General features: G+C 37.7%; 1 pseudogene; it reads right to left on the reverse strand.

Annotated features, from left to right (window-relative positions):
- Window positions 1-8,146: 8,146 nt before the first annotated feature.
- LOC137465364 (tetraspanin-3-like) overlaps window positions 8,147-22,855 on the reverse strand; it is a 42,973-nt pseudogene continuing 28,264 nt past the window's right edge.

Below are 22,855 nucleotides of genomic sequence, written 5' to 3' on the forward strand. Positions count from 1 at the left end.
AAAGCATACTTTTATACATATATTCTATCACCATCTGTTAAAACCACGTGGGGCAGTGCTCTTTAGCTCTTCCACGACCCATCCTCCCTCCAGGGAAATATCTTCTCTCAATGGGCCATTGAGTCTCACTGCATGACTGATAAAATTACATCATCCCATTGTGAGATGCTCTGTCCAGGGGAAGCAGCCAAGCATTCCTACTTGGATATAGTCTGATGTTTGGAACACCACAAGAAGCCATATTCACTGAATTCCCAGAGGACAAGAGCTCCATAACCACCACTGGAACTTCAGAGGAAGACCAAACCCTCTACAGGATCACTGCTTCAACAGAACTACGGCCATCCTTTCAACAGGACTGCAGCCACCATTTAATCCCCACCCTGGCCAAAAAGGTGCGAGGTTGTATTCTGACTCTGTCAGTTTTTCTGTATTTTTGCATTTATCTCAATTTTCCTATTAAATTGTAGCTGTGACTCAGGATCTCCCACTGGTTTGCTTTCAAACTAGTACCTCACTTTCAAAAAATGAAATTATCAGGTGAAGTGGCATGATGAAACAAGATTCACCACAGGAGAAAAAATAAGATTTGAAGCTGAAACCTTCAAGAGTGCTGAATGAGGAAGCATCTGTGGAAAAGCAAAAATTTTACCATTTGCTTTGCCTCTTTTTACATCTCACAGATAAAAGCAACTGCACCATCATTTTCCATACAAGTTTTTTTATTTTGATAGAGGGTCCATTTTAGCAGATATAGTGAAAATAGAACACAATTTGACTGGGCACAAACTTGGCATGCCAGCTTTCCCTTAACCAACAGAACTGGCATTTGTTTTTCTTCTAACTTTCTCACATGCAAATAGATTTATTCAAAATTTTGACAGGAAACCATAAGTATATTTAAGTCCTTTTTTCCCTTAATTTTGTTGACTACCAAGCTCATTCCACAATGTTTTTAGCGTTGCATTAAGATGTCCATTTCATGTTACCTCAGAGCAATTAGACAGTTTATTCTGTGATTTTGAGTCACAACGGCCATTCTGTCAACACAGTGACAGTTGTTGGAGACTAAATGTCAAAACAGCTTCAAGGTTAGGCTCATGAAGGGAGCAGTCCTCTGAAAGCCTTCAATCAACTTATATGAGCCAATATACCTGTAGATGGATGATGTACATCTACTAGATAACTATAGATCAGCTTGGGAATTTCTGTAGGCTTCTTCCTCTGTGTACCTACTCTTGCACTGTCTCCAAAAGTCCACACGGATTTCACCAGAGGGAAGCAGGTTAAACCAAGAATTCAATCAGCAAAAGCGTTGCTGCATACACTAAAAATAAATTTAGTTGATTTTACTTTAAAGTGGTGAAAAAAGGTTTTACTGCTAGGTAAAAACACTGTCAACGGCAAGGCAGAGACAACAGCCAGAAACCCAAGAAACAGTTTCCTGCCCTGGTAGAGCAACTGAAGACTAGGTTTCCTTTTGCCCTGTTTCTATGCAAATGTTGAAACTCATCTCCACAAATACACACTCCTAACCTACCACGTGTTCTTGAGGAGCAACCATATGGTCTGGAAGGGAAAAAGCAGTCTGCATGGTGCATACTGCATAACTATTCAGAGATGCATGTGGTGGTTTGATGACTGGTACAGCCTGCCTGCTTTCCTCTGTTTTTATAATTAAAGCATTATTTTAAACTATATAGCATGAATTCATCCTCTTGTGTCCTTGTGTTCCTCCTTGTGTTCCTCCTTGTGTTCCTCCTTACAGCCTTTCCCGCTTTTAAATTTAATATATTTTCCCTTTTCTTTTTCTCTCTACAGACAAGAACTGCAGCAATTCATTTCACAGCAATCCCTTCTTGCTGCTTTCCTAATACCCATGTGTATTAAAACCTCATCCATCATTGTTTTCAGAGAGTCAGCTTTTTAATCAGATCTGTATGTATATTGGTTTGAGCATGTGGCAGTTTAATTACCCTCTTGAATATGTGAAACACATCTTTGTCATATCTACTTATATCTGAAGAGAGCCATCCTATAACACTAATTAAAGAGGGATGATGACAATTTTTCCATACTCAAATTATGTCCCATCTGTCTAGTCATCCTCCTGTTCACTCTCTGGATTAATTAATGGTGGGGAAAAGTTGTTTCCCTAGAGTTTTGCCTAATGCAGGATGAAAAGTCTGTTTTAATGAAGAAACATACCAAATTCCTTTCTTCTTATCCCAGAGTAAAACACATAGCAGAGTAGAACAGAGTCCTTTGTTTTGCTGTACTCTGATTAGCTAGTCATATATTGTATGGCATCATGAGCCCAGTTTGTGCAAGTTTACTGAATCTAGCAGCTGGTCTGAAAAGAGACGCAGCAAGGCCAAGAAGTCACAGCTAGATCCTGTCCTCTGATACCTGGACCCACAGTTGAAACCAATTTCATGTTGGTATGATTAAAGGAGACCATAGTACCAAAGGGGTACGGTAGGAAGGCAAGCAGCTTTTCAGCATTGCCTGTTACCAGCATGAGTGTATTTTGCCCATACCATTTTCTTTAGGTTTTTGAGATATCTAGGTAAATTGCAAAATCTTCTCATCTCGCTTAGTCAGAAAAGTTTCAAAGAATTTATTCTTATTAAAAAGACTGGGTTTGCTTCTTCCTAAACACACCTGCACAGATCCTGTTGTACATTTCAATCAGACCTCCCAGATGCCTAAGCCATTAATCTTCATGTAAAGAGCAGTTGGAAAAGCTTTTAATGCAGGGAAGGATGAAAAGCCCTCAGGAGTCTGGACTGTGTATCAGGAAGGAAGGGATGCTACTTGTACTAGATGCTGTCATACTCCCACACTACCCTCAGGGGGCACGTGCCAGCTGATATCACATGCCAAAAAGTGAAAAATGAGGCAGGAGAAGAGGTGTCAGCAAGGCCTGGGCTTCCCAGGCCCTCATTACATTGGTGGGCTGAGCAAGAGAATAATTTTGATCCACTTCTGCTTTAAAAGGTTTTCCACTGCTTTTTCTTGTTGCTGCTGCTAATGGTAGTTTGGGCTTTTTTGGGCTTTGATTTTTGCTCTATTTGTTTTGATTTGTGATTGTATTCTTCTTCTTCCCTTAGCTGAGAGACTGATGCCAATGTCTTTCACTCATAAGAAGTCTCTAAGACCCTTAGAAACTGTTGCCAATATCTTTCACTCATAAGAATGCACTGTCACCAGAGATTTTATTAGCTCAGAGAGTGACAGTGCTTTTACTACCATGATTCTCCAGTTTATACCAGGCACTGCAAATATCCTCTATGAAATTAATTTTTTAAGGAAGATAATAAAGTCAAACCATACTAAATTAGACAGGCATCTTTGGCTAGAGATTTCAGCAGTTGCTATGGCATGAGGTTAAAGAAAGTGCTTTACAATCTCAAAATTCCTTTGCAGGGAGTTTTTAACCTCAAATTATTAACAGCACTGGACAACTATGATTACTGAGACACAGAAATAAAAAAACTTCTGTTTTCCATTTTCTTCTTTGTATAGTTGTTGCTATTGAATTCACACTACTGCACCACTCCTTTCTCTCAGCATTTTCTCCTCAATTAGAGCCCAACATTCACAGCTTCTTCTCCCTATTTAATTTCTTATTTTATCTTTTTGTGGTCTTTAACACAACTTTCAACAAACCCTTACACTCTTTTCCACCTAGACTAAACTGCCCTGGTAAGAAAATGAACTCTTCATTAAGTGAAACTATAGAGGTTCTCTCACACAGACATTCCAGCTTTCTCCTGCATTAAAATCCCATGCAGAGCAGGGGAGAATGACACAAAACAAAACAAAAACATCAGGCTTTTTTTCACTTCTGTCAGCCAAGGGAAATTCTCCATATATTTAAAATAACTCTTCCAGATATCCCAAAATCTGCTACCTTTTATACTTGCACATGGTTTTGAGCCACTTGCACAGTAATTCTTGCCTAAAACTTGGAATTCTATCCTCTCCCACACAGCTCTGCAAGTAATCAGCATAAAGTTGCATATTTAGTTTCATTTTATAATTCCATAGGCTCCTAGGGATTTTGCACCTACCTCATATAGTAAGCACACATTCCTTAAGACATTAAAAAGTTCTGGCTACAAGAATACCTGAATTTAAGCAATAAATTGGTATTTGAATCCTTAGACAAATATTTTTCACTAAGTACTGTGAAAAAAGAAGACCATTTAATAATGGATCCTATTTCTGATATTTTTTTTTACCTCCAACCTGGCTCTACAACATGAATGGTTGAGTAGCAAAAGTGGACACTTTAAGAGATATGATGAGCGGGCTTTTTGCCTTACTCAAATATAATCACAGGAAAATATGCTAACAGAGTAGTAAGAAAAAATGTGACCTTCTTGTCAGCATACAGAGAAATAACATTCTCCCACTCCAGAAAAGTCTCAATAAAAACTTCAAATGTTATTGTTTCATCCCATTTGTCTGCAAAATAGAAAATCTAGTCTTGAAGAAAGATACTAAGATATTTTATTTTCGTAATATGTTAGTATGTTTCCGATAAGATTACAATTTTAGCACTCAATTTTTCCCCTGGCCTCCCCTCTGCTAAGATGGTTAATTGGTGATCCTCTTCTCCCTGTTTTGGACCTCTTACTAATTAGCTTTACTAGTACTGTTTACAAAATTTACTTATAAGAACAATGTCATAGTAAAATCTGCGCCTTTGCTTGGAAAGCAATAGCAGCACACTCAATACTAAAAAGAAATTCAAGGAGGAGTGGCTTCACTTGCAAACTCTTTTAACTAGCCTATCATAAGCATTTCCATGAATTTAATAAGGGTACCAATATCCAATATATTCAATATAATGTAATAGATGGTTATCATATTACCCAGTTTTTAAAATTGTTTTACATAATGTAATCACTTACTTGCTGTAATTGAATTTCACTTTATATCATTTAATAAATAAATGCTGATCATTTGACATAATTGAATAAGTAGTTCAGCTCGTTCTCTGTACTTCTTAGGTCAAAAATTATTTGCATCGTCTTTCAGAATGATACTGTGATATTTCAGAGTTAGGCTTCCTTTCTTCTCTCTGCTTCTTTATTACCCTGTGTAATTCCACGTTGTAGGAAGGAGGCTCACCTAAATGTGCAAGGCGAATTTTTCAAGAAAATACAAAGTGTAACCCTACAACTTCCCGCTACAACATAGTGCAACTCTAAAACAGAGTACAAAAGCCATAATTTCAATTAAAGAGTCATTTTAACTGATTTAACAATATCCATGTAAGATAGGCAGGGACTGAGTCTTCAATCACCTTCCAGCAAAGCCCAGATTTTCTACATTGTGTTTGTGAGATAGAATTTAATTTTGAACTGAAAAGACAAGAGATTTGATTTGAGATTTGAAGAACAACTCATAATTCAGAAGCTGAATTATGTTCTACTCACAGTTAAATCAAGCCGTCATTCACAATAAAGGAAAAGGGGAAAAAATACAGAGTTCTTGGCAAAAAAGTTAGAAAGAGGGAAAGACAGAAAGACAGTTGAGAAAAAGCTGAAATAATGTCATTTACATTTCAGAAACAATTCTACCTGACTGTTGCCTTCTGCAAAAGATATCACAGTATAATCACCAACTCATGCATGGAATATATGGGAGATATATATACATATATATGTATAAAAAAGCTGTGTAAAAGAGCAATCACAGAATACATTTCCGGCTTTGCGCTGGATATCAGTTTTTCCCCTTCATATCAAAAGCAACACAATTTTACAAAATGTTAACTGTAAGTCATCTGCTGCCTTCCTTTACAGCTGCTAGTTTTTTTAGATTATGAAAAACATCTGGTGATCCTTTCAGAATGAAGAATACAAAATGCATAGAATGCAATAGCACCCAAGGATTTATGTATCTTACAATACAGAAACAAAGTGCACTTGCTTAGAAATAGCACCATTTTTATTTCAAAATAAGTTATTCCTGTCAAGAAGTAAGTACTCAAACTGCCAAACATCAAAAGGGTAATAAATCTATTATTTTGTCTTCTACTCTACCACCAACCATTTATAGCCAGAGTATGTCTGTTTCATGCATCCGCACACTTATTACCAGGTTTACCTGCTCTTCTACAGGGAAGAATATGCAAGCAAAAAAATAACTACTAAAAGCCATTTCATATATTTAATGTCCAGTTAATTAATTTCATATTTATCTTTTCATTTTCTTAGTACAGTAAGAGTAGAGGGAATCATGAATGACCTTAACTTTTAGCAGACAGAAGAGATGAGGATATCCACATAACTCTCTTTAATCATCTTGAAATTGTTACTTTCTGCTTAGTGATGAAAAATATGGGCATTCTCCTCTAAGAGACTCTGGCTTAGAAACTGTGAAGTTGTAAGGTATAAGATTTGAAAAGAATAATAACCTTCTTAATAAAGGCAAATGGTAAAAAGGTGCTTTACCCACTCCACTCTTCTTTCCCCAATAAACTCTTTCTCCCTGGGCCTATTGCTGTCACTTCATTTTCATTGCATCTTCTTAATGTCATAACTGTAATTTGCATTACAAAGCATTTATGTTGAGAAGGTACCACAAAGTCCCTATTGTGGTGCTTAACTAAACAAACTTCCTTCATTGCCACACCTATCCCATGTAAAGCAACATGAAAGAAATGTTTCCTTCTGCAAAGGTCATAACCATTTCCTTATTTACTTTGGAATATTCACTCTTTTTTTAAGAACTACAGATGTCTAATGAATTAGTTATCTTCCTTTATCTAAAGCAATACCTTAATTGTTTGATGTAGGTTTGGAAGGCAGTGTTGGGATTTTGATGGGGTTTTTGGTTGGTGTTTTTGTTTGGTTTGGGGGTTTGTTGGTTTTTTGTTTACTGGAGAAGCTTTGCAGTATATTTCATGTTTGTTGTTTCACATGGCTAATAATGAGCAAGAACTCACCTGATGTCCTCTGTTTTTTTTCTCTTTTCTGCTCATGAAAATCAGTATCTGGTGATTTAGGGTCTGAAATTTGCAGTGAGTTATCTGAAGTTTGGTAAAAAACTTAGAGCAACAGTGATTGAACTGACTATTACTTCAAGCGCTAAGGGAGTTGCCAGGTCCAGCAGTTTTTGTGACCCAGGCCTTTTCCTTGTTTCCAGTCCAGTAAAATCTAATGTGGTGCACTTGTAGGCCCTGCTGATCTCCTAGACACACTTACCAAGGGATAAAGCTGAGGGAGTGCCCATTCCCAGGTGAGCAGAGAGGCTTAAGATACTTTCCAAACAGACACATATATACAAGCACACACTGCACAGTCCAACGCAGGTAGAGCAGAGCCTTTGCCAGCACTTCTCTAAACACTGACATAAACAAGCATATAAGTACTCCACATGCTAACTTAGTCCCTTTCAGCACATGCAGGCTGGAGAGAGACTGACAGAAAATGGGTAACAAGGGGATTTAGTAAGAAGGGCAGGTGTACCTTAAGAAAAAGCAGTGTATTTCTGGTACAATTCAAGCACACACATGACCCCACATAACTTTTCTGGGAAAAAAAAAATTTACTCATTCCTTGCTCTGTCATGAAGTAAATGAATGAATACAGAGAGACTTTCTTGCTCTATTATTTGGGAATTGTTCCTGTGCAACTCCCAAGACTGTTTTACCTCCTGCTGCTCATCATCATATTATTTAATCAGTTGCTGTCAAACCTATTTAGATTGTACCCTCATAGCACTTCAAAAAATGACATGGATTTTCATTGAAGAATAAGTTAGTTAAACCAGCATTTGAGCTAGAAAAAAAAAAAAAATATTAGACTTTATCCATAAGGCTTCTTATATAAAAAACAAAGCTTCCAACACAAGTTTGGAAGTAGAAGAATCTGCACATTAATTGCTTTCCAAGAATCTAGTACAGTTACAATTCAGTCCAAAAATGCAGTTCATGACCTCACAAGTTGCCCTGAGCCAGATATGCCTTTTCTTACTGCTTCCCCTGCACTCACATACAGTAGTTTTGTATCTGCACATGCTGAAGACTCATCCCCAGATTTTCAGATACAGAATTCTTATGGGAAAAAAAAAAACTGTGGGAGAACTGATCTGAGATCACGACACTAAAGAAAAAAAAATCCAGCAATGATCAACTAGTTTGATTTACAATTATTATTAATGCAATTTTTTAAAATTTTGTTCCAATGCAACAACAAAGTAGTAAAAAGCCAAGGAAAGATGTAGCAGATCCAGCAAAACAGCTAGTACCTGTAGTCCTGTGAGAAGGCATATGAGTCCAGAATACAGAGTTCACGGAACAGCTGATGTCTCATGAGGATGCCATTGCTGACACCTGCTAAGAGCTCCAAGATGCTTAGCACAGTACAACACCAAAAAATGTACAGCATGGCAAAACACAACTGGTCCTCCAGCTTCTTTAGACAGCCTTCCTCAGAAAGTTGCTTCACATGGCCTAATTCTCCCCTGCAGTGAGAATGCCCCTCCTTACAGCAGCTTTTAGGGACACAAGCTGGATACAAAGATGATGCCTTTAGCCAGTCTTTGTAGTTGTGGACCCCACAACACTGCAGCTTCCTCTGTATCACATCCACAGCACTGTTTCCAGGATCCTGGGAGCATGTCCAGTTGTGCTGGTGAACAAGGTAATCCATACCACTTTCCAGCTGAGAAGCTGTCCTAACACAGTAGGAATGTGCCAGAGCTGTTGAAGACACTTGTAAGCAAAGAAGGAGCAGCAGCAAATGCATGAAAGTCCCTTGCTGATTGCAGGAACACTTAACAGAAATAGACAGCCAAAACTCCAGTAGGTAGCAATGTAAGTGCAGTTGCAAGAGCCAGCCAACCAAGTAAGACTCCTGAAATAAATACCTGTAGTTCTTAAACATCAAGATCACTGAAACTCCACCAAACAGCTGAGCTGCAGCAGTACCCCAGAAGATGAAGCCTAGGAACCCCAGCAGAGATCGAGCAAAGGACCTAAGGCAGGTATCCTCTTAGCACCACAAACAGGACACAATCACCACAGCCCTAACCCTCCATCCTGCTCACTCCAACTAACCCCCATCATCAACATTTAAGAGGCTTCAACACCACTTATCCAGGTGCAACAGATGACATCTCCACCTAAAAACAATTTGCAAGAGAGCAACTCTGATAAGGCTCCTTAGGACAAAGACTATGCCCTGCATCAGCTTAACTACATGCTACTGCTGCTGCTGCAGCTTGCTCAGCACAGCCTGCAGAAACTAGGAAGCTGGTTTGTGCCCAGCTTGCTGTTGACAGTCCCTTACAATGCTGTCATTGGAGACACTTGCACTTGAAGGAGGACAGCTGGAAGAAGGTGGCACTCCTTTCATGTGTGGAAGACCTAAATGCAGAGGAAGAGTCTAAGTGGCAGCCAGGACTGCTTATTCAGATTACTTGGACTGCCCAATTCTCCAGCAGTAGCCAGCATGGCAACAAATGTGCAAGTCAGAGCCATAAAGAAATGGATGGTTTAAACAGAGTTATTCAATAAGGAATCTCCACAGGTGATATTCACCTAGACTCATTATCCTCCTCAACACCTTTATCATTCATTCAGTGATTTAAAGGCCGTAATGATGTTAATAATATTCTGCCCTTTTTACTCAAGACTTCTCTGTAGATAGCTTCAATTACTCAAGACACCTGGATAAGAAATCCCTGCCATTTCACACTTTTACCCCTCAGCTTGCCTTACCAGTGATTTGACTGACTGCTGTAATGACTGAATACAAGAGGCAGTAAGTGCTGTATTAACTTTTCCTTGTGTGCAAAGAAACTGAATTACACACCAGCTAAATCACTTCACAACAATAACAAAGGGAATTGATGCCACTTATCAGCATTATCAGAAGAATATTATTGCTCAAACTTGTGGTACACATGAGCCATGCAGGATTGGAAATCCACACAAATCTTGCCACAGGTGCCAGGAAGGCAGATCCCAAGCCCAGCAGTGATTCTGTAATCATCCTGATTAAGTCCCTTAAGGTCTTCTGTTTCCCAAGACATAGAGAAAGACTAATGCAACATACATATATAAGGGAGAACACAGAGAGATGATCCTCATTTTCAGAAACATGAGCACCTGCAAACTTGACAGAAAATCAGAATAATTTGGTGCTCAGATCCCTGGAACCCTGTTAAAGTCTCAGCAAGGCTGATGATCCCACATCTGTCAGACATTTTACAAGAACCTATGGCTTATATATACACTATGCATACACAGATGTTGGGCAGATTCCCATCAAAATCTCTTTTTATATGCTGTACAAACAAGTTATTAAGGCTAATTATTTTGGAATGAGATAAATTGCTTTTATTATTTTTAATCTTTTCATTAACAGTAATTAGTATGCAGCAATTAACTTGTTAAATCTTAACAAAATCCTTCTTTCAAAGCTGCTCCTGAATGTATGTCTTCCTTTTCTGATGTCTGTGCCTGTCCCCTCTCCTGTTCCACCTGCTGTTACCCCCCAGCTCTCCTGCTGTGTTGGTTTTCCTGTCATTCATTTATTCTCTTGAATGCTTTTTTCTCTGATTTCTGTCTTCGGCATCAGAGAGATGGGGAAGGGATACAACAGAATTCTCCCTCACATCGGTACACACATGGAAGCTACATTGATTTGTTTCCACAATGCAGAAAAAAATTATGAGAAAAGTGTGAGAAACCATATCAGAAACACAACAGAAAATATCATGAGGAGTACCAACTACTGTGTTTTAGTTTGCAAGCTTTGTGAAAAAAAGCATGTCAGCCTGCCTCTTTTCCTTTCTGCCTTCTCCCACGCCCATAAAGCTAAATGAGATAATGTGTTACAACATTACTTACTTTTAGCTTATTCTACATATCTGTTTGTGGCAGAACAAATGGGCTAGAGATCATACCTGATCAGCAGTTCAACACAGGAATCAGAAGCACCAACACTAAACATTGACTGGGAGCCAGTCCCCAGGCAAGAGGTCTCGGTGTCCTTGGGGGATATAGAGCACACTCAGCAGCTGAAGAGGAAATTGCAGCTGTGGGGATTAATATTGGCAGAGTTATCTAAAACTCCTCACCCTCTTTTTGCTATGCAATGCATAGGCACTCAGACAAAGAAAGCTTCTGCTCAAAAAGGAAGATGAAGGACAAGAAAAACAGAATTGGTCCCTGAAGTAACCAAAAGACTAACTGGAACCCTCAATAGCACTGCCTTTGTGATAAGTCATTTTACCCCTGTGTGTGTGGACAAAGCTTGAAAAAGCAGTGAGCAAAGCTATCCATCAGGAGACTGTAATGTGACAAAGAGATTATAGGTATGACAGAATAGGAATGCTCCTCTGTTTTCTTTACTGTGGTAAACAGCACAACATGATAAATGCTGTCCCTGTTTTCTCTCAAGTTGTTTCTGCTTATGAACTGATGAGTATTGAAATTCAAATGTGGGCGTAACAGATAATACACCATAGATAAACTATTTTCTGGAATGTTGCTGAAAGTATAATCCTTCAAGTTAATAAAATGTCAAAAGTATACCTTTTTTTTGTTTGTTTTTTCATTTTTTTCTTTTTTTTTTTTATTCATTGCTCTAGAAAGTTATAACTGACATTGAAACATTGAACAGATCTGAAGTGCCCAGAAGGTCAAAGAGGCTCATTCCATCTGGCTCCAGGAGTGGGACCAGAGAGCCATCAAGTCAATCTTGTGCTTGTGCAGTGTAGGCAGCTCACTAAAGTCATTTTGGATGACACAGGTTGTCATACAGATTGATCAGGGAGCACAGCTGAGCTGTAAGGGGCAACAATTTACATCAAGATGGCCAGCTAGTCTGTTCAGGCTAGTGTGAACAAGACAAAGTCTAGAGGTGACCATGGCATCGGGGTACAGCTACACAAGTCCATCTTAGAATCATAGTCACATAATAGTTTTGGGTTGGAAGGAACCTTATAAATTATCTAGTTCTAGTCCCCCTGCCACAGGCAAGAAACCTTTCACAAGACCATCTTCTAAGCTTCATACAGGCCTCCTATAAAAACAGACAGGATCTCAAAGCCAAACCCTCAGGAACTGCTCTAAGTGTCCGAGTGGCACAGACAAACCCCAAAGCTGCCTCTGTGAAATAGCTGCAAGTTCCCCTGTAACCCGTGTACAGATGAAGATGTAGATGGTGAAATTAAAGCACTCAGAAGGAGGTTTGTTTTGAGAGTTTTGAGTATTTTTAAAGGTCTTGTTAGATTAAGGCACACACAGCATAAGATATGCTTTTAAAACCATTCTGAAAAACCAGGATTTTTATCAGTTTCCTCATTTAAATTAAGCTTTTAAATTAAGCTTCCCCACTACTACACATCTTCTTTACACCTCCACTGGGTGGAAGCTGGTGTGTGACCCAGCTGGGCTGGCAAATCCAGAAAAAGTGTAAACGGGTATCAGTGGTATTACTCCTCCTTTCATATTACTCCTCCTTTCACTGGTCCAAATCCGGTCTGCTGGTGTTGGCAGTACATCTTTCCCAAGCCAAAGAGAATTCACACACACTTTTTCTACTTTCCAAGAAAAGCCCTGACTGCATGTAAAGTGGCAACAATTAAATAGTAATATTTGGGAGGAGGGGAGAAGGAAACAAAAACCACCTTTGATTCTTCTTCATCAGGTCATTCAAGCTATAATAGGTACTCAAAACTCCACACAGCAGGACTGGGTACCAACTGGAAAACAATTTCTAAAACACTGAAATCTGCAAAGTGCATTGCCTCTTTGAGAATAAAGAACACTGGTTTATGCAACATGTCATATATTACAAGATCATTAAGGCAGCCCAAATGGAAAAAGATAAAAAAAACCTGTTTGGACTCAGTGCCTACAGTTGCAGCCATGCACAACCAGTTTCCATAGTAACCAAAGTGAGATGATGTTGCCTTGCACGAGACTGATACCTCCCATGGAATGCTTGAAGCAAACAGAGGTATGACTACCAGCTCCTATTCATGGAGAAAATATACTCCACTCAAGAGCTGATTTACCAAAACAGACGTGTTTGAATTCAAGTCTCTCAGTTGTATACCCTGGCTCCATTTGCCACACCAAAAGTAGCCTTTTTGTGATTGAGGAAGCACATCAAATGTTTTCAGGCTTTTATTTGGTTTTGCTTTTAATATCCCACACATTCATTGGTGTTGAAAATATTCAAAATCAAATGTCAAGGGTTTGCTGTTTTCATGTACTTCCTTCTTTCTTTCCTTTTATGAATTGAACATTAAAAAATACAGACTAAAAGCTTTTTCTTTTTTTCTTGTTAAATTTCATTTTTTTCTTCTTTTTTTTTTTTTTTGCCAGTCTGTAATTGCTATGAAATACCATGTGACTGGATGAATACAGACTATCAAACTATGAAAAAAGGAGGGGGAAAAAATCACTTTCCATATTTCTGTCACTTAGAAAATTGGAGAACATTTTAAAGGACGCAGAATGGCAAAAGAAAAATAATGAAATTAAAATCAAAAGGAAATGTCTGTTCTTTTGATTGTCTTCATTGCAGCTGGTAATAAAAACAGGATTGGAGAAATGGTAATTTTTAAAACCTTCAAAAATTAAGAAAGGGCTGAATATCATTAAATTTGAGTCACCTTGACATCTAAAGTCTTTTATGACTTGGTTTTCATTGATTTGAACCATCACTAGCTACAATATTACTCATGTGAATGCAGTGCTCTCATTTGTGTTTGAAAACATATGCAAGGTTTCTGGGCATTTTCTGAAGTTCTAAAAAGACTTTTAATTTTAAATATAGGCCCTTTAATAGTTAACTCATAAAAATAGCTGACAGATTTTTCTTTAGGGAGGAAGTGAGGAGTGCCTGCATACATTATCTGGAAGTTATGAAGATCTGACAAAAGGCTTGCACTTGTCAGAACTTCTCGTGAGTAAAGTTTGTTCTTTGTTTCTCCTCAGAAAATTGAATCCTTGTAGAATGCTTTTTCCTCAAGAGAAGACTTCTATGCAATATTGGGCTGGAGCCCTTCTGGGCCAGTTTTGTATTGCATGTGAAAACTCAGGCAGATATTAGAAACGTGCAGCATTCTACTTGTGAACTTTTGCCCAACTAGTGAATGAATCTAATTGCACAACCATAAAGCAGCAAGATGTGAATAATAATTTGGAAATCTTTTTTTCATATTGATACTATAAAATCTATATACATCACCTGATACAGATCTGTCAAATTAATATGCTGATAAATCTTAAGATCAGTTAGTCTCAGCGTCTAAATTACAGAGGTACTTTTACAAATGTTGCCTTTGGACAGTCTGTTTACCAGAGAATGTAGGCCTATTAATGCTCTTTGAGCTCCAAAGATTTCAATCTTAAGTTATCAGGGTTTATTATAATATGGAAACTTGGATTCCAATGTTTATCCCACAAGGTAAATCTAGATCAATATCAGTTTTTTTCTTGAGAGCACTGCAGCAGTGATGTACTTGTTTGAGTGTTAGTGAATCCTTTACTCAAACTAGGTTGTGGAGGAGAGATTCAGTATGATCACATGCAAAAAATTCTATATTGCATTTTCACTTAAGCAGCAATTTAGGATTAAAAAAAAGCCATTGTAGCAGCAATGATGTTATGAGCATAGAACTACTTCTGAAGTACTTGTTCTGTCCAAAGACATACACAGCAACTTCTTTAAATTGAGAGCATTGGATTATCTTGGTGTGAGCAGCTTGCAGACCTCTTTAGACCTGTAATGGGAGCTCACAGAAAAGAACAGAATGTGAGCAGCTTGTGCTTCATTAACTCATTGGTAATATTTTGCAGGGTGTAGGTTCTCCTTGTGAATTACTGAATCCTTCTTCAGCTCATTGACTGGGGGGAAAAATCAATTAAAATATTAATTTTGGTTTAATCTGAATAATTTTTTTAAGGTGACATTTTCCATCAAGACAGATATTAGCAAAAATATTTTCAGCATACAAGACAGCTGAAAATTTAGCCAAGTGAAAGTAAAAGGAGTATTTGATAGGGTCCTTGTCTCTTTTTATTGGCATAATAGTAAGTATATCTGTATGAAATAGATATAATGTTCATCTCATACCAGGTTTTATAGTGACTATACAAGAGAATTTATTTTTATTACCTTTTGTAAGTCATGATATAAGCATATAAAATGTCAACTTTGTCAGAATTAGTCTTACAGCACATTTCAAAGAAATAGAACCAATTTTAATGGGATTTTTATGTATCTCCATTCAGATGAAATGCAGGTTTTAGGGGGAAAAAATCAAAAGCAAAGATATATGTAATTTTTTTCTGTGCTCTATTTCTATCTCCAATCTCTCCACCAAACAATTGTCTTCAAGAGGTAGTCTGCATTTAAATGGAGATGTTGTCATTGACATAGAAAGGATCTATTATGTTGAAAATCATACAAGCATCTAAACACAAAAGGCAAATAAATGAAAACATATTTGAACATGGAATGCAAAAACACATTTGAGGGAGAAAATGTGAATGCATTCCAGTACCAGGAATGCATTCTGCTGACTTCTCTGACTCTGCTGACTTCTGGACCAATGACAAGTAGAACAACTTGGCATTGTCTTAGCAGGAGTCATTTTATTTTATTTCAGAACTTCAGTAGTCATGAAAACTTAATTTTCAAGCCCAACTGCTGGGGAACCTGGGGTCTTTACATAGGTTCCCATAATGCTGAAATCTAGCTAGGTCTTCCAAAAATATTCCAGTACTCTAGAAACAGCTTACCCTTTCCCACAGCATCTTGATGTGTGTGGTTATTGTTACCCAAGCATCTTCTTCAGCACCTTCCAGCAGACCTGGGCTCTAGGATATGTTCTGTGTGAGAAAGCCAGATGGCTCTCTTGCCTACAGCATAGTGTGAGGAGATTTTCCACAGTACAGATTATGGTCCTGATGGAATAATTGCTCCAGCATGAATATCCATGCCAGTATAAACCAAGACATGTAAGTATTCCCATTGTCAATAGTCAGAGACCCAGTGTGAAGCTGAGGGGTGACAAGGGAAGAAAAGATTTGTAGGAAAATCTGTGAGTAGGTTTAGACAAATTCCATTCAATGATGCTGCCAATGAAACACACAGTGATGAAGAGCACAGTTGCTGAATCAGGATAAAAGCTACCAAAAAATATTCAAAAAAGAAAAAGCATTAACTGTATTTTTCTTCTTTAATCCCCTTCCAAACTTGTTTGGGTGCTCTCTATAACAAAACAAGATAATTTCCATTTCTCTGATTGGCATTGTGGGATCAATCACTCATGACTGAATAGAAAATTGCTCCATTATCTTGGTGGTAACTGTGGTCTTCCTTTTGCAGAGAGCATAGTGCCAGATTACTGAGGGCTACCATGAGCTTTCGTCCAAAATAAAGCAATTAGATATTACCTAAGTTTTCATTCCTACTACCACCCAGTCATTGAGCACAAGGTGATGCAGTGCCCATGACATTCAGGGAAACTTGTGTTTCATGGTGATGGGAGGGTAACCTTGCAACTCCTTGTACTCATTTCTCCTCCCTCAATATTCATTTGCAGATGGAGGATTGGAGAAATATCAGAGTGGTACAGGCATAAGAAGCATCAGAGGTAGAAATCCATTACTTTAGGAAATCAAATAGCCATTTTTGACAAATGATCAGGCACAAATAGGCAAAATAGGCAGTTAGCAGAAATGTTTATTATGAATCCTAGTTGTGGAGAATTTTCACAAAATGTGAAATTTTAGGCAGAGACTCTTTCAGAAGTATCTACTCTGGTCTAAAATCCTCAGTGTGTGGGCCAGAGCATTCAAAGGGAGGTGAACACTGCAATTTCACTTCACAGGCAGCCATGTGGGCCTCCAAATGCAAATGGGCAGGAAGTCCATTTAACAGTAGTCCCCAGAGTCATGGAGGGAGGCAGAACTTCGGGAGCAAGACAAAGGTTCTACCTGTGCCCTGAGGGCTACAGCAATGATTGAGGTGACCAAAACAGCATAATTTTCTCCACATGCCATGCTGACATATTTCACCATCAATATGTTCACTTCAGAAACAAAGTCAGCAAGTGGAATGCATAAGAAATTTTTTGCAGGCACCTAATAAGAGCTCCAGTTTCCAGAAAACATGGGATTCAAAGGGAGTGGAGCCAACAGAAACTTCTGCAAAGACATTTTGCATAGGAGGGAAGGGGCAGCAGCTGAGACCTTGGACCTTCCTAGATTAGCTGTGGCACAGATTGGCTCTCAGTGTCTTCCCTTTCCCTGCGTACAGGGGCTGTGCAAAATGCTCAAAGAAAGATAGGACATACTGCAGAAGAAAGTGGAAACAAATTCTTCTGTGTTCATTGCATTCCTAACAGGAACAAGCCACTCTTACTCAAATATTCAAGCCTTTCTCTGTCCTGGCTGTTTGCCAAGTGGCAGCCCCATTCATTTTAACATAAAAATGCGGTGTTGCTCAACTTGTCTTTAACAAGTGCCACTTTGACAAATGCTTTTGATAAGCTTAAAAACACTGAAATAGCACATGAAATGATGACATTGCCCTGACCAACATGGTAACAACCACTGCTGAAAATCACAGTGTTTCTTTAGATTTACAAACACTGAAATAAAGGTAAAACCTACTAAATACACACGCATTCTAGGTTTGTATAGGTTCAGTGCAGATAATTAACTACTTTATTTGTAAAAAATGCTTATGCAATTTACCAGACAGGAATATCTTCTTTTTAATTAAAAAGATATTCAATATTGCACAGGTCAGATTCCAGAAGAATGGCAACTGTGTTTTTGTGTTCACCATGTTTCAATATTATTATTTCAATAAGTAATGGTGAAATGTTTGCTAGTGGCTAGTAGTAAAACTTATTTTAAAAATACATTGTCCTTGCAAACAAGTGGCTCTCAGATACCATGATCCATGCCTCTGTTTCACACTGCCCCTCCGGACAAAATTGCAGGTAGGAGTAAAAAGTAGAACTCAATTGAACAAAGCATTCAGGTGCCATAGATTTGAAAGCAGCAGGAATAGAAGGCAATAAAATGAACTTTGATAAATGAAAAAGCCCGCACTCAGAGAGAAATAAGAACAAGCACCTGACAACACAGAGATAACCCAGCAGCCAAAGCTGGGACCTACTGTTTTTCTCAGTCATGTCCTCATACTTGCAAGTGACTCTGAGAAGGCAGACTGCAGAAAAAGATATAGGTGAAAAGTCAAAGTAAACTGGAATATTACCAGGGATTTCAGAGTTGGCAAAAAGTGTCCAGGCTAAGATTCTTTGCCCTATAAAAGAAATTCTTTATGAAAAATGAAATTTGAAGGCTATTGGTTAATAAACATAATAAATATTAAGAATTTTTCTTGCCTAGAAAGTGAATATTTTCATGAACTTAATTAGGACTTGAAATCATAACCTAGGATTTCAGATTTCAGGGGGGAATAAATATTTTTTTGCAAGAATTTTTTAAACATTTCAGGGAAATTCCAGCAATATAAAAAAATTTTGAGTATTCTGAAATGACACAAAATCCTATGAAATCAAAATAAGAGCTAGCCTGCACATGTTTATTTAAATCACCTCACATCAGGTAAATTTAAAGTCCTTAATCTAAATATATATATGTACTGCCATTTTAGATAGTAAACTGCTGAATAGTCCACACTGACAAAGCTGGAAAAAGTATAAATGGCACTAAAAGCCTGAACAATATTAAACCATTCTTTTATCAGCAAGGATGTAAGAAATTAATATTCATGCAATAGATAATATTTTTATTAATAGATTAACAGGTGGAGATAGGTGCTTGCTTTTGAATTTAATTTTCACTCTTTCTTAAATGAAAGAATAAATCATATCAATGCAGACTGCTTAGAATGGATTTTACTTGAATTTGAATAGCTGAAAAAATTGACATATTAAGTAAGGTTCACTTTATAAAATGGGTAGTTGAATGGGCAGTTGAATAAAGGAACCTTTAATTTGAAATTTATCCTTTTTAAATATATATATAATGAAAGTATTTGAGGGCAATACCTTAGCTTAGGTTGTGTGCTGTTTGTCTAGAAATCTTTTTTTGGAGGATTTTTCTTTTTTCTTTTCCCTCTGTTATTTATTCATGTAGAACATGAATAAAGCCAGTAGGTCAGTAATACCAATAAAAATAAAAATATACAGTCAAGTAACAAAAGGTAATCCAGGGTCCAGCCCTGGAAGTTTTCATAAATTTGCAGTTACCTTTTTTGTATTTTTTTAATAATTTTTGGGTGACAGAAAAAGGAAAAGTTGCATATAAAGGAGATAGGAAATGTTACCACATAGTCTACCTCAACCATATTGTCATCATAGTGAATAAAGAGAAAAAGAAGCTTTGTTTTCTGACTTCTTAAATTTATAGTTAATGCATCAGGACATGCCACATAATAAACCAAATACTTTTAAACAGAGGATGACTAGATTTAAGTCACAGATTTTTTTTTTAACATGCACCTATTTCTTTAGGTAAATAATCTCAGGGAAGTACTGGCAGAAGGTGACCTGCTAATCACAAAGAATATAAATAGGAGTTAAATAAACTCATAAGTAAGAGTTAAATATCTCACTCCTTGTAATGACTTTCAGGGTAGGGAGAAGGGGATGGAATTCAGTAACTCAGACAAGAGAATGGATCCTGAAGATATGTGGGAAAGATTAAGGGAATATTATCTGCAAAATCTGAGTGCAAGCATAAGCTTTAGGAAGGACAAACTACAAGAAAAACCCTTTGCTGCCTTTTGAACTGCTCAGAGATTTCCATCAATAGTAATGATAAAAACTAAGTTATTCTGTTGATGACACCCTGTACATAAAGGCAGGCAAGAAAAAGAAGGCTGATCTCTTACCATCATTGACTTTATTCCACTTCCAATCTTTGTGTGCCTTTAAGACTGTATATTTTCATGCCAGATATTCTTTTTCAAATTTCATGGCATTGTGTTTGATAGCCTTTAAGTTTACTTGGCTTCTTAGGTGAACATAATAGTCCTTGTCATCAGGTATGTGTCTGCACCAATGTTCGGATTTGCCTTCATAAGAAACTTAAATATGGGAGAAACACAGGCTCTGCTAAGCCTCACCAGTAACCTGTTTGCTTTGGATAGCCAGGATTATGGCTGGAAAGAGCATCACCAATGACACAATCACTTGGGATTTTGGTCCTGCTGTGATATTGTTGAACAAATACTGCTATGCAACTAAAATAAAAATAACCAAAACATTTTTCAAGGACCTTACCTTCTTTGCACCTCATACTAAAACTCTTGTGATTGTGTGCAAGATTTAGGCTGAGTCACATCCCCTTTATGCATGGGTTGACATTTACCTCATAGACATTTATCTGGGCAAGGGCTGCCCCACTCATAAAAGAAAGTGTTATTGAATATCTGTGGCTATTTACTGTTATAAGAACAGGTAACTCTCAGAGGAAGCCCTGTTCCAGATTGCACTTTGTCTTCACTTGCAAGACTTCAATTTTCAAACTTCATGAGCTAGATTTTATTTAAAATATGCCATAGTAGTTTTTCCTGATCTAATTTGTGTCTTTTAGATAACACATCCTCTAGTGGCCTTTTTTATAGAAAGGACACTCATGTGTGTAACATGAAAGACAACTACCTATAGCTTCATATCTTCTGTTAGTTATATACCCTACACCAACACAGAGGCAGGGATCCTTGTTCACATGTTCTTTTATCTGTTACCTGCATAGTTTTTTTTACACTCTCAATTCATTCTCACTTGGAATGCTTCATTGCCTTCAGCAGTCACCCCTGGCTTTTTAAGGCAGATAAGAGAAGTGTTATTTTCATGTTGAGTTTAAACTTCGCTTTTCTAACTGCATCAAGAGAAGGAGCTTTGCAGTCATTATTAGTAGTCATAACTGCTGTAGGAAAGCACTGGAACCCTGCAAGGAAGAGACAAATGTTACTGCAGGAGTCTGACCCTAAATCTTTCTGAATTACGAGCACTGCATTTACCCTGCCCGTAGTTCTCATAGACACTGTTCAATTTCTTTTGGGAGAATTGAGCCAGCCACACACCTCCCACCAAGCTCCTCCACAAGGAGGAACAGACAATATTCTTCTATCAGAGAGATCATGTCTTAAAATTAAATGCTAGATGAAGGACAAAAAGGAGCACTAGGGTTTGAGAAAGTTGTAAATTTAGGTCACTTTGAGAAGTGAAATTTAAAGGCCATGCTCAACTTAAGTCTGGGAGTATTTTTACTTTTCAGGTTTGAATCTTTAAGAAAAAAACAATTGAGAAAGCACAAGCATAATATATGATGAAAAATTAGGTTTACCACTGAGACCAGCAGAGACATTTCAGAGAAGAAAACAGAAACCACAGTGCTGCAACAGAATCATTTAATTCTCCTCTTCTGTACTTGCTTATTGTTCCTAAGTCTTCAAGCAGTATTTTGCCTTCACTGTCTCCTACCAGCCTCCTGCACAATTGATAGACAGATCAATTAGGGCACGAGAGCACAGGTCTTGAAGCAATACCTTGAGACCTGCATTCCCCTCAGGCCACCTATCTCTTTCCCCCCGTACAGATCCAAATGAATCCACCAGTGCTTACAACCCCAGACTTGGTAAGCTTAGCTTTATTTAATTATGCAAATGAAGTCAAGTTTCCCACTGGAGAGGGGAGAGATATCTACAATCTTATCTTGTGAAAAGAAAAACTGAGACAGACCCAGTCAGTGTATCAGAAATTACATCTGACTTCATGTCTCCAGTTTTCACCCACAATCACCTTTCATTGCTGCAGGCCTTGTAAGGAGGCACCCCCAGATGTATTCTGAATAATTAGCTATGCAGTGCACCACATCATTCTAATGACAATCTACCAACTAGAGCCAATATATTATACAAATTCAGAAAAAAAAAAAACTGTAGGAGCCACATAGCAAAACTAATTAACTTATTAATTTGTCTGAAGACATACACTAAGATAGCTGGTTTGTGCTATTATTCTTAGATTTACAATTAACACATATAAATTAATGGCAATTTCACATAACACAATGCAGAATACTGCTTTGTATGAAGTAACTGCCATGTACCTAGTCTGTACTAGTCATTAAGTCTGATCAGATAAAAGCTTCTTTTGCTACTGCTCAGTCCTCACAGCTAACCTGAGATGCAGTATGCCGATATTAATTAAGGGGTGCACATTTGCCCAGGAGCTGCAGCAGAGACTGCTGAAGCTGCAGCATTTGTAAGTGGACCTGGAAGAATCTTTCAATGACAGCACAAAATATTGACCAGCTTTATTTACAACAGCTTTTACTCACTCATTACCTCCTCATGGAAATACTGAAGAATAGATCTTTAATGCAAACAAGGCTGCAAATTCTTACTGCAAGCAAAACAGAGAACAGTTATACATAGCTGAGTGAACTTAAAAGCCAAGAGAGGCAGTGGCCATTACTGGAGGAATTTGGAAAAGACAAACAAGTTTAACTCCTTTTTGCCTACATCAGTCAAGACCACTCTCTGACAGTGTGCCATACCAGAAAATCTCATAACACCAGCAAGACATGCTGGTGCATTTTATGTACAACCAATGCAGAAGGAGGATTGTTACTGTCACCCACTTCATGCATTTCTGGCAAAATATGGTCATAATTTCTGTAAAGCACAGGATTATTTTAAGTGCTACAAAGAGTTTAATAGTCTCTTTAAAATATGATCTGCTACTTCCAAAATTTAACCACAGTCACTAGATCTCAGCAAAGTTGATCAATTTATGTAGAAGTGTTGAAATTTTC

This window comes from Anomalospiza imberbis, chromosome Z (assembly GCF_031753505.1).
Source record: "Anomalospiza imberbis isolate Cuckoo-Finch-1a 21T00152 chromosome Z, ASM3175350v1, whole genome shotgun sequence".
Taxonomy (NCBI): Eukaryota; Metazoa; Chordata; class Aves; order Passeriformes; family Viduidae; genus Anomalospiza; species Anomalospiza imberbis.